This window comes from Gavialis gangeticus, unplaced genomic scaffold (genome assembly GCF_001723915.1).
Source record: "Gavialis gangeticus isolate Ggan-Ray unplaced genomic scaffold, GavGan_comp1, whole genome shotgun sequence".
NCBI classification, from domain to species: domain Eukaryota; kingdom Metazoa; phylum Chordata; order Crocodylia; family Gavialidae; genus Gavialis; species Gavialis gangeticus.
The window spans coordinates 134,969,881-134,984,698 of NW_017729032.1; the positions used below are offsets into that span (position 1 = coordinate 134,969,881).

The following is a 14,818-nucleotide window of genomic DNA, read 5'->3' on the forward strand; positions in this document are numbered from 1 at the left end:
ACCTTCATACGTTACCTAAACAAATGAGTAAGCATTCTTCTTAGCTGAAAAAATACATGGCTCCCTGGAAGGTGTAAATCCAGAAGGCTATGATGACTTGCTGTACCAACCTCACTCACATAAAGGTAAGTGCAGTGCATCACAAGAAAACTATCAAAAAAATCCTCATACTGTTCAGTTGTTCAGTTGCTCAGGCTAAGTGGCATTGAGTTTACTAGTCCTAGTGCTATTCTTGGTATGTCCTCCCCTGATGCCTAGTGCTAGGAATGTCCAAGAAACCAGTAGTTACTAAAGTCGCATGTATTTAACACCATCTAGAGAGGCCCAGAAATTGTCATCCAAGCCGCTGTGTACTGGAAAACACTGTTTCTACAGAATTCAAAATGTTTGTGAAATCACTGCCAGCATTTTATTGAAACCGATTAGAAATAAAAAGTCAAAATATCCTTTCCAAAATGTGTTTCTAAATATTTTTAAATAACCTTTATTTAGAAATGTAGTATATAAAAATTTTAAATGACCATATTCAAAATGAAACATTTTGAAAGTATCAAAATAAATCCTTTCAATAGCCCAAAGTGACTTTTCTCCTGTTTATTTTTGCAAATAAATATTGTCTTTTTCTCTCAATTCAGAACAAATGTTTTTAACAATGTGCTTGGTGATTCAGAGGTTGTCTTCTAAGACCCAAAGAGTTTCAGTATAAGTAGACCATTTTTAATACAATTACATAAATTACATAAAGGAATAATGAAAAAAAACCCTGTGGGATGAATAAGCAGTGATGTTTATCTTGCAAATTATATGATATTTTAAATAGCTGTAATTATTTTTCCTTGAGGGACCTTATATACTTATGGAGGAAGTGAACTTGGTAAAGTCTTTGTTTGCTACATGGCAGAATAATGCTGAGGTCAGTGAGTAAATGAACGAATAAAATGATTTAATCTGTTTCATATTTGCCTTCCTTTTTCATATAAAAGGTAGTACTCTATCACATAACTGTACTAGGGACTAATTGAAGATCCCAGTATGTACTCCTCAGATTAGAAGTGCTTATCATTGCATAAAAGGACAAGAGATATAGTCAGGATAAAATCAAAGACTATATATAGAAGCAATATATCTGCACATATCAACTTACCATTCATTGATGCTGAGTATAGTTGGTTCCTATTGGCTTTTATTGGAGATCTTGCTGAGTACCACCCCCAAGCCTGAGACCCACGTGTCTTTTATTAGGCAAGTGAAAAATACTTCCTGTGACTGCCCCTCAGTCACACTACCTGGCATTAGCCAACTTTTTGGAGGCAACATGAAAAAATAATTAGAGTTATTTGAAGGAGGAAAGTATCAAAATAAGGAATTTATCACTAAATTACCCTAGAGTTTTCTTTCAAGCATTCCAGCAGTTCCAATTTGCTGTCCAGTTAAATAAAATGGAATCTTTATAAATACTGGATTGTGACATCAGAACTTGTTTCTTTTCTTCTTAGAAATATTGAAATAATCACAAAAACTATTTATAAGTAATGCTATTAAATAAGATTAGGAATTATTATTTACTTGGCCAAAATGTGTGTGTGTGTGTGAGGTGGGTGGGGGAAGGAGATGCAGAAAGCAAAGATCACTCTAATGCTTATTTGTGAGACTTGTGATGCTTTCGCATTTGAAGTTGCTGGATGTCCTGGTTTTCCATTCTTACTTCTTAGTCCCAGTAAAAGCTAGGGAGAATATTGAATAAGGGGACATATCACTCTAGAAATATCTGGCTTAATGCTCCCACTCTATAGCATCTACTTTTGCCACTGTCAGAGATGGACTAAGATGAACCATTGGTCTGACCCGGTTTGGCACTTCTTATGTTCTTATGTCCTCAAACACCCTGAATGTATAAAAGAAAACTATTTGACCCTGCAGTCTAGTTCTAACTTCAGTTCCTGAGGACAAATTATCTGCCATCATGCTTTCCTTTTTTATGGCAGAATATGTTTCTCACTATGCTTTACATAGGTGACCTTGGAAATCATATCAGTGCCAGCATAGTATAAGCCAGTGAATATTTCTGATATTCTGCTTGGGAATTGTTTATTTTAACCAATCTTTAATAAGGTTTACAGTAGATCCACTGCTTCTAAAATCTGTGTTCTCCTCTGGTGTTTTGTGGGACCCTGATAAAGAGCTGGCAGAAACTCCTACATCAGTGTTCCCCAAGGATCTCCCTGAATCTCCTAGAGTTAAATGCATAGTTGAAAAGGATGGGTCATAATGAGCAATATTACTATCCTGGCAGTGGGTTTTTGCATTGGCAAGCCTGCTGTTCCAGAGCAGCTGCCAGATAAATGATCATTCAGAATGTGAATCTTCTTTGGGAGAATAAACTGAAGATATGGTGGAAACTAAGTATATTTTATTAGTAGTAAAATTTATTTATCCATAAGCTTACAGTTTACCAAAGGAAACTTGGAGAACGTGAAGAAGAAAGACAAAAATATATATATTTTTTTCTTATATATAAAGAAAAAAATATATATTTTTCCCAGAAATGTTAGGTCAGGCTGGAAATCAGGGTTAAGGAGTAAATGCGCAAATGAGGAGGAGGCTGGGGGGAAGTGGGATATGATAGAGGCCTATAAAATCATGAAGCATGTGGACAAAGTGAATAAGGGACTGTTATTCACCAAGTCCCAGAATACTAGAACTAGGGGGCACTTGCTGGAATTAGTAGGTGACATGTTTAAAACTAACAAGAGAAAGTACTTTTTTACCCAGTACATAGTTAACTTACGGAATTCATTGCTACAGGAGGCAGTGGAGCAGATAATATAGTTGGGTTCAAAAAGATGAATTCATGGATCTATTAATTGCTATTAAACAAAACAGTTTCCTCTGACATCTTTAAACCAATAATGGTTGATGCCAGTGAAGGTACTGAATAGAGACAGATCACTTTAGATATATCTGGTTCACTGCTCTCCCTCTAAAGCATCCATTCCTGCCACTGTCAGAGATGGCATATTGGGCTAGATGCCCATTGGTCTCACCCAGTACAGAACTGCTTATGTTTTTAATTGCAGAAGATGAATAATGGAATTAGAACAGATGCCTTTCTTTTCTTTTATTGCATTGGATAGATGAGATAGATACCATCAAAACATATTTCTTGAAATTTCAGTTTAAATTTCTGATTGAGTTCCTTTTGCATGGTTTTGGAGTCTTCAGGATTTGTGCTCTGTGAGTAAAGAGAGCTTGAGACAGATCATGGCTTGGTGGTGGTAGACTAAATCAGTTTCCCACAGAGAGCCACACAATCACAAATTGTTATGAGCCACAACATCACTAGAAAAGGAATAAAACAACATGGAAACACAACCGTTAACCTTAGCCAAGCAAGCAAGCTGGGGAATAAGCCACATCAAATCTATCTGAACATGGAAGAGTGTGGTGTTATAAAAGTGTGTCACTGGTATGTTTATGCATTTAAAATCCTGAATGGTATTTGAGAGCTCTATGCTATATATAACAGGTTGCAATTCAGAACCACAAAATCCAATTTGGCAGCCACTGGGGACAAAGCTGCAACAGTATTTGGGTATGGTCATACAGAGAAGCTGTTAAAAGAAATTCCTACACTAAGTGTCTTGATGTAGTATCCAGTGGACAACTGACAGTAGGATAATTTCTGTTTTAGGGGCAAGAGCCTAGGACAGAAACCTGGGTCCCTCCCTTTCATAGGTGTGCTCATCTCACTAAGCCATATTCCCTTTGGCTTGCTCTTCATCTAGTCGTTTGACCTCTTAGTAAGCTACCATCACAAAGGGGGTTGGAAGGTGCAGTGGTCAAAGCCTCTCCCATAGCCAGATGGTTAGAGCATAGTGTTGTAAAATGGGAGCTACAGATTAGGGCTGTGTGAAGCTTTGGTTGCTGATTTGATTCAGAGGAGTTTCAGCCCGATTCGGCAGCTGAATCTCTGAATCCGAATTGAATTGGGAGACCAATAAAAAGGTCCAAATTGATCCGAAGCCTCTGAATTGATTTGGAAAAGATTTGCAGGAGATTCAGATATTTGGGAAGTCCCCGCTTACCACTGCAGGGAGCTGGACCCGGACTCCATGCTGGTAAATAGCGGGTGGCCGGGGCTGAAGGAGAGGGGAGAGGACCATGCCCCCACCACTCTCCCAGTTCCATCAATGGCTTTCCCACCCGGCCCCTAGCATCCTGTCACTTTAAAACAAAAAAAAAGCCCCACACTCACTAGCTGCTGCAGTGGGCATCGGGGCCCTCTGGGGGTTCATGGCAGAGATCTCTCATGCAGCACGGGTCAGTGGAGGGCAGCAGGGATCACGTCCCCCCTTATCCCCCCCCCGCCGCTGCCTGGCAGGAGCCAGTGAGTGGAGGGCTTCTTTTTTTTTTAAGTGCCGAGACACTGGGGCCTGGCGGAGCAGACATTGACAGGACTCGGAGAGAGGGTGGGAGATGGGGCCTGTTTGATTTGGAGAGTCGGCCAATTCGGCAGCAGGTGAATCTCCAAATGAGATTCGGCCGAATTGATCTGGGACAGCGATTTGAATCACTGAATCGAATCACTGTACCCTGAATCGGCCAAATCCAAAGTGAATACTATCCTCTTTGTACAGGCCTATTGTTTAGGTTTCCGATAATGCTCATTGGGGTCAAAGTTAGTGAATGCAAAAGGGTTTGTTTTCCTCAAGGCTTGGAGAATGACAGATAGGCAAAAGAGCTGTACATGCTTTTAATGTAAGCACTGAAGAACAATTAAATCTGAACCCAAAAGTAGAATAATGGTTAAAGTAAAGGGAAGCAAAGACCCAAAAGGAAGCAAAAAGTCAATGAATTAGATATGCTGTGGCTAAAGCATGAAGGGTAGTTACGGTCCAGAGATTTAGTGTGAATCTGACATTGCATAGAACAATGAATAGTGGACAACTGGTTCAACTAAAATATGAAACTAAAAAGCAACATAGGAGCACCATTGTTAAGCAAAAACAATCCATAACATACAGAAATTCCATTATTTTCCTGCACAAAGACTTGCTTGATAAGAACTGATTTTATTTAAAATATTGTTCTACATTCTCTAAAGCCTGTTAACTATATATGTTTATGTCTGTTACTGCTGAAATCACGTTAGACTAAAATTTCAGTTTTCAGATTCCAGTTTCCCCAAGTCTACTGAAGATATAGTTGCACATCAGAAAATGAACCAATAAATGCAAAGGAAAATGGAATACTGAATTTGCCATCAAAGGCAACAGGACTCCTTCAGACATTAGCAGGGAAAAAAAAACATTTGTCACCTCATTTTCTCATATTATTTTGTGATCAATATAGGCATATGTTTCATATCACAACTTAGTATATGCATCAGTAATGCTGAAAATGAAGTTATTTGGACAGAAAACCAAAATATAATTCTGATAAGATTAAAATAGCACATTTTCACTTACCATGTTTTATTTTAATACTTTTCCAGTACATTTGTGTGGTAATGTTATAGTGATATTGTAGTTTTAATGAATCAACATTTCAATGGAAAATGTTCCACTGGAAAACTTTTTAACTAGCAGGATATAGTGGGTTTCCCCTTGCAGGCTGGCAGAGGTCCAGCCTGCAAGAAGCTGGGGGGAGCAGGAGGAGGGCAGTCAGGTAGGGGGTGCCATGTGCATGTATGCATGTACACACACATATGGCTGCCAGGCAGCTTGGACAGCAACTGGCACAGGTAAGTCTGACAGTTGCAGGGGGAGAACTGAGGCCCCCATAGTGAGGGAGAGAGGGAGGAAATTGGGCAGGGCTGGGGCTGAGGCTGGGGCTGGGGCTGCAGCCCAGCAGTGGGGTGTCCAGGGCTTAGTGTGGGCATGGCAATATGGAGTTGTGCCCCTCACTGCTGCCGGGCAGGCAGGGGCACCACATCATGGTTGTGGACATCCGAGTGGTGGTAACGAGCCTCCCTGCCCATCCCTGCTCTGCCCTGTTGCACCAGGTCTTGTCTGCTGCACCATGGAGGCCTCAGCGGGAGGGCAGCAGGGCAGGGAGCCTGAGCCCACAGCAGGCAGCTCACACCCACCGCCCCCAAGAGGCTCCACTCCAGCCATGCCACCCATGGGGAAGGGGAAGCTGGGCTCCACACTCTGCTCTGCTGCAGCAACTGCTGCCTCCCGTGGGGAGCAGCTGGGGCTCCAGTGCTGCTGTGAGGGGCAGGGGGCTACAGACCTGGGTCAATGGCCCCATAGCCCTGGCAGCTGGGGACCCCTCCAGCAGGATTGGGGGAGCAGGAAGCTGTGAGTGGGGAGTGAGGGGCACCAGCAGGGCTGTGGGGCTGTGGCTTGAGAGTGAAGGGCCTGGACCTGCATCCTGGCGAGTGAAGGGGGCAGGGGGAGTTCTGATTTTCCAGGATAAAAAGCCCAATATGAAATGCCAACATGTATACATATTTAGAATTTATTTTAGTACAGTGATTGAGGCCTAGTAGGCATCCAGATTGGGTTTTTTAATCAGAGGATTTGCGATTTTTTTTAAAAGAAGTTGTGATTTTTAACCAGAGAAAACCAGGATCCCTGATCATGAGCTGGCTAGTAAGGGATATCCTTAGCAGGTTTGTCCAACTTCTTAGGGCCAGCTTTCCTACATGGTGCCATATCCTCCCCCCTTTCCAGATGTCCACCCCATTGCATGGCACTACACCACATGGGGTCCCCAGGCCCTCCCAAGCCATGCACAGTCTCCCTGAGCCCCACAGGCTGTGCTACCCCATGCCCAAATGCAGGGGTAGGCAACAAGGATTGAGAGACTAGAAACTGGTGTCATCAGCAGGAAAGCAATGGGGAAAGAGGCACTTGCACTAGGAATTCAGGGGCTGCAGGTTAATTCTTCAGAGGCAGCATGCAGCCTAGGGACCACTAGTTGGACAGGTCTGTCTTGAATCATTAAATATATAATATATCTGGTATCATCTAGTGAGCATATTACATTGTCTCCCAAGTTCATTTTTTTAGTGTAGGAACAATTTTTTGTCTTCCAAGGATATGTTACATTACTACTACTTTTCTTGTGTTATATTCTAATGAAAAAGGATATGTCTGAATAGTAGGAAAGTTTGTGCTCTGGTTTGATATATGTTTAAAGATATTTCTTGAAGCAGAGTTGCTCCCTGGAAATGTAGGGCTAAAATTCTTGAAAGAATATCATAGAATCATAAAAGATGAGGGTTGGAAGGGAGTTCAGGAGGTCATCTATTCCAACCACTTGCTCAAAAAAGGACCATCCCTAACTAGATCATCCCGGCCAATGCTTTGTCTACCCGGGTCTTAAAAAGAGTCCACCACCTCTCTGAGTAACCTGTTCCAGTGCTTTACTACCCTCTTTGTGAGAAAATTGTTCCTAATATCTAACCTAAACTTCCCTTGCTGTGACTTGAGACCATTGCTCCTTGTTCTGTAATCTGCCACCACTGAGAACAGCCCTGCTCCATTCTCTTTTGAACCCTCCCTCAGCTTAACCTACATACTGTTTGTGATCACCAGGGATACAGGTTTTCAGTCTGCTGAAGAAAAATACTGAAAAATGTGGATTTTCTCCTTTAAAGGGTAAAGACATGGATTTTCTACTTTAAAGGAGAAAAACCCCTGGAATCATAGGTTTCCCTTTGCGGGCTAGGAGAGTTCCAGTTTGCAAGGTGCTGCTTGGGGCTGTGGGGAGCAAAATGCAGGGGCAGGGGGCAGTGCAGTGGAGAACAGTTCCCGCAGCTCCCTCCAGGTGAGCCTATGAGGGAAGGGGGGGGGCCATAGGTGACATGTTGGGGGGAAGAGGTGGCACAAGTGATGCAACAGGGGTTTGGGGGGCATAGGCAATGCATGGGGGGAAGAGTGGTGGGCACACGTCCCCCCAGGTTTCTGCACCCACAATGGGGTTTGGGGGCTGCAGCCTGGCTGGACCAGCTGCAAGTAGGAGCTGCCTCCATGGCCCAGCAAGGTGGACCTGGTGTGGGAGAGAGTGCCACCCTGCTATGGCCGCCAAGGTGAGGTGCCCCTGTCTGCCGAGCAGCAGTGGCAGGCACAAGTCTGTGCTGCTGCCGCCACCACCACCACTGCACCCCACCTTGGCGGCCATAGCAGGGTGGCACTCTCTCCCACACCAGGCCCCAGCTCGCAAAACAGGTCTGGTAGGGGCCATGGCTTGGGACTGAAGAGCAATGGCATGGGCAGAGGTAGGGCACCAGTATATCAGGGCAGCTCAGCATCACAAAGCAGCAGGGCCGACAGCTGCAGCTGGACCCACAAAGCAAGCAGGGGAAGCTCTGATTTTCTATGATAAAAAATCAAATGCCAGAATATATAGGTATTTATGATTTATTTTATTATAGTGATTATTATAATCATTGAGGCTTCCAAATTATAAAATCATTGTGTTCAACTGATATATATCTATACATATATATATACACACACACATATATATATATATAATTTTTTAAAAACAATCAGAGAACTTGGGATTTTTTAACAGAAAACCAAGATCCCTGTCACCTCACTTATTGGACTACTATAGGTGTAAGTTGCATCAGGAATATAGTGAGACTCTGCTACTGGTTTCTTTTCCACTACAAAGCCAACCTGCACAGATCTGGACATTTGTTGGGACCACACTCTATTTACTAATTTACTGAGTTCCAATAAGTCAGGAGCAGGCAGCATGATAAACCTGCTAAGTGTAAATCTTATTATACTCTTTTAGCTCCTGACTAGAAGGTATTAGGTACAGAAGGCTGATTTTTTTTTCTATTTCAGCAAAAATATAAATATTTTTGTATTTTTTTTCTTTTGAGAGTGGCTTACAGTTTTTTTCGAAAATTGAAAATTGCAATTATGTTTGTCATAAAATTTTATTGCAGTATTTTCCACCCAGTTCTAGTGATATGACATGCCAAAGGAGAAGTTTCTGTGACAATTGAGAGTATACTTGAACACATTCCTGATTTTGGCTCAGATGGCTCAGCTAAGCTTTCCACACTTCTCCTTAATTTAATCACAAGACTCACATAGACTGAACAGATACATTGTGTAGATATGAGTATGTCCATTATGCAAATAAATTATACCTGACCTAACTCCATGACATTGAATTGCTCTCCAACAAGAGGCGGCCTAGGAATGGTTTAGGAATTGACCACACCTTAAACTAGATACAATGCTACATGCTACATTATATATAACATACATAAAATGTAATTGTCACAATTTGTAGTTGTTGTTAAAAGCAAAAGCCATGTTATCCAGGACTTTAACAACTGGAAAGTTCCACTAACAATACAAATCTTCCTTCCGAGGAACACAGCAAAAGTGAAACCGGAAGTCCTACTTCCGGTTTTGCCCCTGTGAGCTGAGTTCTTCTTCTTCACTTCTTCCTTGTGGACCATAGCCCGGGGCAAAGCAGCCAGCGCGGGGCCCCCCTCCCTGTCCCCTGGCACACTGACGCCAAGGAGTGAAAGCCCTGGTGCACCAGACATGGCATATTTGATTAACTGGTATATTTGATTAACTGGCATCCCCCATTCCTGGGGGATGCCAGATAACAGAGCTTTTACTGTAATATAACATTATATTTCTACAATGAATGCTATTAACATTGAATCTGTAATGCTTTTATATAGTGCTTAACTAGTATTGACACTTATACCATTTTCTTACAGATTTGTGGCAACAAGTTTATCTTTTCTTTGTAGAGGTTGCTTACACTGTTACACATGAAACTACATGATCATTTCAGTGTACCCTTGTTGAAAAAAGTGTGAACGGCATCCTGGGTTGTATTAAGAGGAGTGTCACTTGCAAATCAAAGGAAGTAATTTTTCTGCTCTATTCAATATTAGTGCCTCACCTGAAATATTGTGTCCGGTTTGGGGCCCCACACTTCAAGAAAATTAGAAAAGAGCCCAGCAGAAAGCAACAAAAATTAGAAGCTTGGGAAACTTCACTTAGTGTAGAGAAGAGAAGACTGATGGGGGATTTGATAGCAGTAGTTGGAGATAGACTAGTCTCTGTGGCTCCAGGGTCCAGAAATAGGAACACTAGTCTCAAATTTCAGGAGGGGAAATTTAGATGGAGATTAGGAAAAACTTTCTCACTATGAAAGTGGTTAAACATTGGAATAAATTACCCATAAAGGTTATAGAAATCCCATCCTTGGAAATTTTCAGGAGCTAGTTGGATAGACACTTGACTAGGATGCTTTAGCCAGGGAGGATCCTGCCCGGGACAGGGGGCTAGACTAAATGACCTTCTGAGGTCCATTCCAGCCCTACTTTTCTATAGTTTCATAGATAGTTTCATAGATTTCGGGTCAGAAGGGACCTAGTAGATCTTCTAGCCTGACCCCCCGCCAGGGTGGGAGAACAACAAAACCCCAAAAATGACTTTGTGATTTCAATTAACTTTCCCTTTATTTCCTAAATTTTATAATTCAGTCTTAAAATGTTACTTATTCTTATGGGTGATCAACACCACCAAAAAACAGATGAATACATTTCTACTTTGTTGTGAGTGGCTTTCCCTTTAGTTTACAATTTAAGAGACATTAAGAAGGGAATTCCCCTTTTCACTTTACATGCCCAAATGCCACTTACTCAGCTATTTAACTGTCATTTTTCACATTTACAGAGTTTACAATTCTACATGGCTAGTAAGCATACTTAGCAGGCTGCACACATAGAGGCATACAACTATGCACACAGCATAAATCCCCCAACAGATACATGTGTGCTGAAAGTAGGATATCTCCTAATTATATGGCTTTAACTAAAGAGGATGCCCAGCATGAGGAGACAACTTCTTTTGTAGCCTTCCCTGGGCATCCATTCCAGGTGAGTAGGACAGCTATCTTACTGCATTTAGCCCTTAGTGATTAATTGCTATCACTACAATTAATTATATCAGCTGATGAAAAATCAATTTAACCAAAATGCTTATCTGGGCTTTTACAGTAACACAGGGATGACATTTCCAGGTCAGAATGATAAGACCATTCCATACTGTGTTGCCAATTACATATCTACTTACTAAGAGACAGGAGTTGCATAACCATCATTCCCCTCATGACCCCTAACTTTGCTTGCTTTTCACTGCACTAGTCCTTGAAGACAGTGCTATTAAATAACCCTCATTTCTGCATGAGAAACAGAGAGAAAGCATTATCATGCTGATCACTAGCAATAACAGCTGTTACGTAATTTAGTTATAAAGCTATTTCCTGCTGGTAGAGGGCTTGAAATAACATTTACTCGTATAATTGTAATTCCATTTATTTTATCCATCCTGGGCTAAATAAAAAGGATAAATTAATCCATATTGAATATTTCATAAAGATAATCTCTTTAGAAAAAATAATTAAATCTTTTTGCTAATCTTTGTTAGCTTGTTATAGAATAATTGTAATAAAACAGCCAACTCTATATTCATGTTAGATGAGCAACAGGACAAAAATTAAGAAATTATTTTATATTATTGAAAACCACATTCATATTCATTCTTCAGAATGTCCTCCTAGGTAAACTGAATTACTAGCCTTCTACCAATTACCATACAGCTCATTAAAAGATGTGGACAGTCTATAAACATCTGTAACTAAGTGTGGCTTCCTGTAAAAATAGTTACATGGGACTCAAGCTGACATGAAATGAGTTCACATAAACTGCAGCATCACCAGATATTATCAGTGGTCTGCACTAGAGCTGCTTATCAATTGTCTTAAAAAGAAGGAAGGCTGAAATTGGTCTGCACTTACTGTCCTGTTGTTCTTTGTTTATATGATTTAAGTGGGGATGGGAGAAGGTGCTGACTCCCTATTAAGTCACTTCTCTCCTCATGACTAATGCCTATTCCTCCTATGGCGGGTGGGAGAAACTGTAAAGTGTAATAAGAATGGATCAATACAGTTCTGAAGTAATTTCTCTAAATTATATAGAACTTCAGCAAAGAAGTATGTTACTTGCTGAACCCTTTGAAAGAGTAAGTTCTAGAGCAGGGATGGGCAATTATTTTGGGCAAAGGGTCGCTTACTGAATTTTGGCAATCCATCGAGGGCTGCATGACAGGCAGCCCAGGGCAGATAAATATTAATTTTCTAATTTTTTTCAGGGTCCCACAGGCTGGATAGAATGGCCTGGTGGGCCGCATCCAGCTCCTGGGCCCCATTTTGTCCACCCCTGTTCTAGAGAATGGTTGGAAGAAAAAAAGTTACTTCTAGCTAAGATCAGTCTTTGTTCAGTAATCTTGATCCTTTCCTTTTGTCTTATTGTCCATTGGTTACCACACGCTTTGTTTAGGTGTGTTTATGACTATCTTGTCAGTCTCCATTTGGATTTGTAACCAACTGACACTGAAGAGCCAATATCAGGAAGCCAGAGATACTGCTTTCCCTTTACCTAGTCTTCAACTCACCTCATCTGAGTATTAGAATTAAACTTCAAAGATAATGCTTTGAACTTGAAAGAATCAGTGTCTGGGGCAAAACTAGCAGTACTGACTGTTCTGCTCTTTGCCAGTGACTTCTTGCAGATAGAAAACTCATTACTATGTTCACTCACAAGACCACATATTGAGCTGTATTGTCCTCCCTTCCATCTCCTGTTCCACACTGAACTGAAAAAGTGCTTACTAAGAAGTGAAGTGAGATTTAAAAAAAGAACACTGTAGTTTATCTCATCCAAGGGACACCATATTGGCCTCTTATACCCACAGCAGGTTACTGATAGTAGTGCTAGGAAATCCCCAGTCCCCTGGGATGTTTTGAGTTTAAATAGGTTACTGTATAGCAAGTCCATGTCCTTTATCCCCAAAAGATTATACTCTAAATGCTGTTTTTGAAGGAGGCCCTTGAAAGCAGCAGTTAATGAGATGTCTTCCTCCCTAAAACAGACTGAAATTCCAGATCTCCACTGTGTCCAAGAATTTTTTTTTCTGAATCCAAGGATGATGTCATGATCAAGAGCAAAGGGAGTTCTCATTTTCATTAGGCACATAAAGAGGCCCACAACCATGAAGCTATAGCTAATTAGCTAGGGATACCTTTTTCATCCGTTTGTTCCTTAAAAATAATGGGTAATAGGCTCAGTGCTCTGCTCTCTTTCTCAGTTCCTCATTGACTACCTGCTGAAATTTTGAAGTTCAGTTCTCATCTTCATGGATTTGATCAACATTACCTGAAGACGTACCTCCTTCTGCATTGTCCTGGTCCCCAGTGACTATTGTGTTCCACAGGAACAACTTCCACAGTGAAATGCATGTATATGCAGAACAGAGTTTTCTCTGTTACTTGCTTCAAATAATTCCACAGATTTAAGGACGATCGTGACTTTCATCATCCTTCAAGAATGCAAAAATGCTGCTTCGTATTAAAACCAACAACATGTCATATGAATTAATGGATGGATAAGCACGCATATTTTTCTTTGGTACACAATTAGCTCTCACTAGAAACTGATGTATAACTTAAAAAAAAATCTTTTGCTAAATCTAAAGCAGGGTTCTCTTGGAATTCTGCCTGTATAGCTGGCAGGCATTCCCAACTAAACTTTTAAACACTACAGCTAATGGATTCACCATGGATACTGATGATCCCTGACTTTGAGGTAGTCTGCCGCTGGATCTACCCCAGGGTCAGGTATCCTAAAAATCACTGGGTTTTTGTCTTTGAAGCAATCTGGTGGACAGTGATTCTGATTGAAACCCAATTGAAAAAAAACCCTGAAACTTTCTGGGAACTAAAAACATTGCTTTTTGGCTACTTCTACTGACAATTAATTGAAGACACAAAGTTAAAGATTATTTGTTTAAATTTATAGTAAATCTTTGTGTAATTAGGTTAAGCTTAAAGTAATTAACGGGTTAAGCTTTGAAACAGGCTACCTAGAGAAGTGGTGAAATCTCTATCACTGAGAATTTTCAACAGGAGGTTGGACACACCTAGCTGAAATGGTTTAGTCAGGGATGATCCTTCCTTGAGCAGGGAACTGGACTAGATGACCTTGTGGTGTCCCTTCCAATCCTACTAACCTATGATCCTATCCACATAGATAGAAGAAACTGGACTGCAAATACAGTTCCTTTAATTTCTGGAACTGGATAAGTTTTCATCAATAATGTACAAATTTTCCCGTATTAATGTAGTATTTATACACTATAATAGCTTTATCTCTCCTTCTAAAATATCCAATGTTGTCTGGATGCTTAGGTGCTATACTGGATGGAACATTGATCTGTGTGGATATGGAAATTCTTATTGAATGATTATGATGGTTCACTAGCTTATCTTTATTAACAGTCACAGACTGTTTGCCTACTAAAGACATGTACAAATGTTGGTTTCCAATATAGCCAACACAGAAATTTATGTAAGAGCTAGTATGTAAATAGTTATCGTTAGTCAAAAACAGTTGGCCAGTCATTTTGTTCACTAGATAGAATGACTAAAATACCATTTATTGCCGGGTAAGGCTCATTGGTAAACACTAAGAAATGAGGAAACACAGGCAGCAAGAATGTCATATTATTATTTAATTTCACACCTCTCTGGTAAGTATATACTAATGCCAACAAAAATCAGTTATGCTTTTTTTTCTTCTTCATCTTTAGTCCTGGAGGTAATATTAAAAAGGCAGACAACACAACCCATGTGCTTTCATCTGCTTCATTCCAAGAATAGACAATTGTTCTACCAGTGCCTCATACACATTTTACTTTCCACACAATGACCCCAGGAACTGCTATTTTTTTTTTTTTTTTTTTAAACTTTTTTTTTTTTA

General features: G+C 40.6%; 1 protein-coding gene across 1 annotated transcript in view; it reads right to left on the reverse strand.

Annotated features, from left to right (window-relative positions):
* FAM155A (family with sequence similarity 155 member A) overlaps positions 1-14,818 on the reverse strand; it is a 1,105,155-nt gene that overhangs the window by 519,116 nt on the left and 571,221 nt on the right. The window lies entirely within an intron of this gene.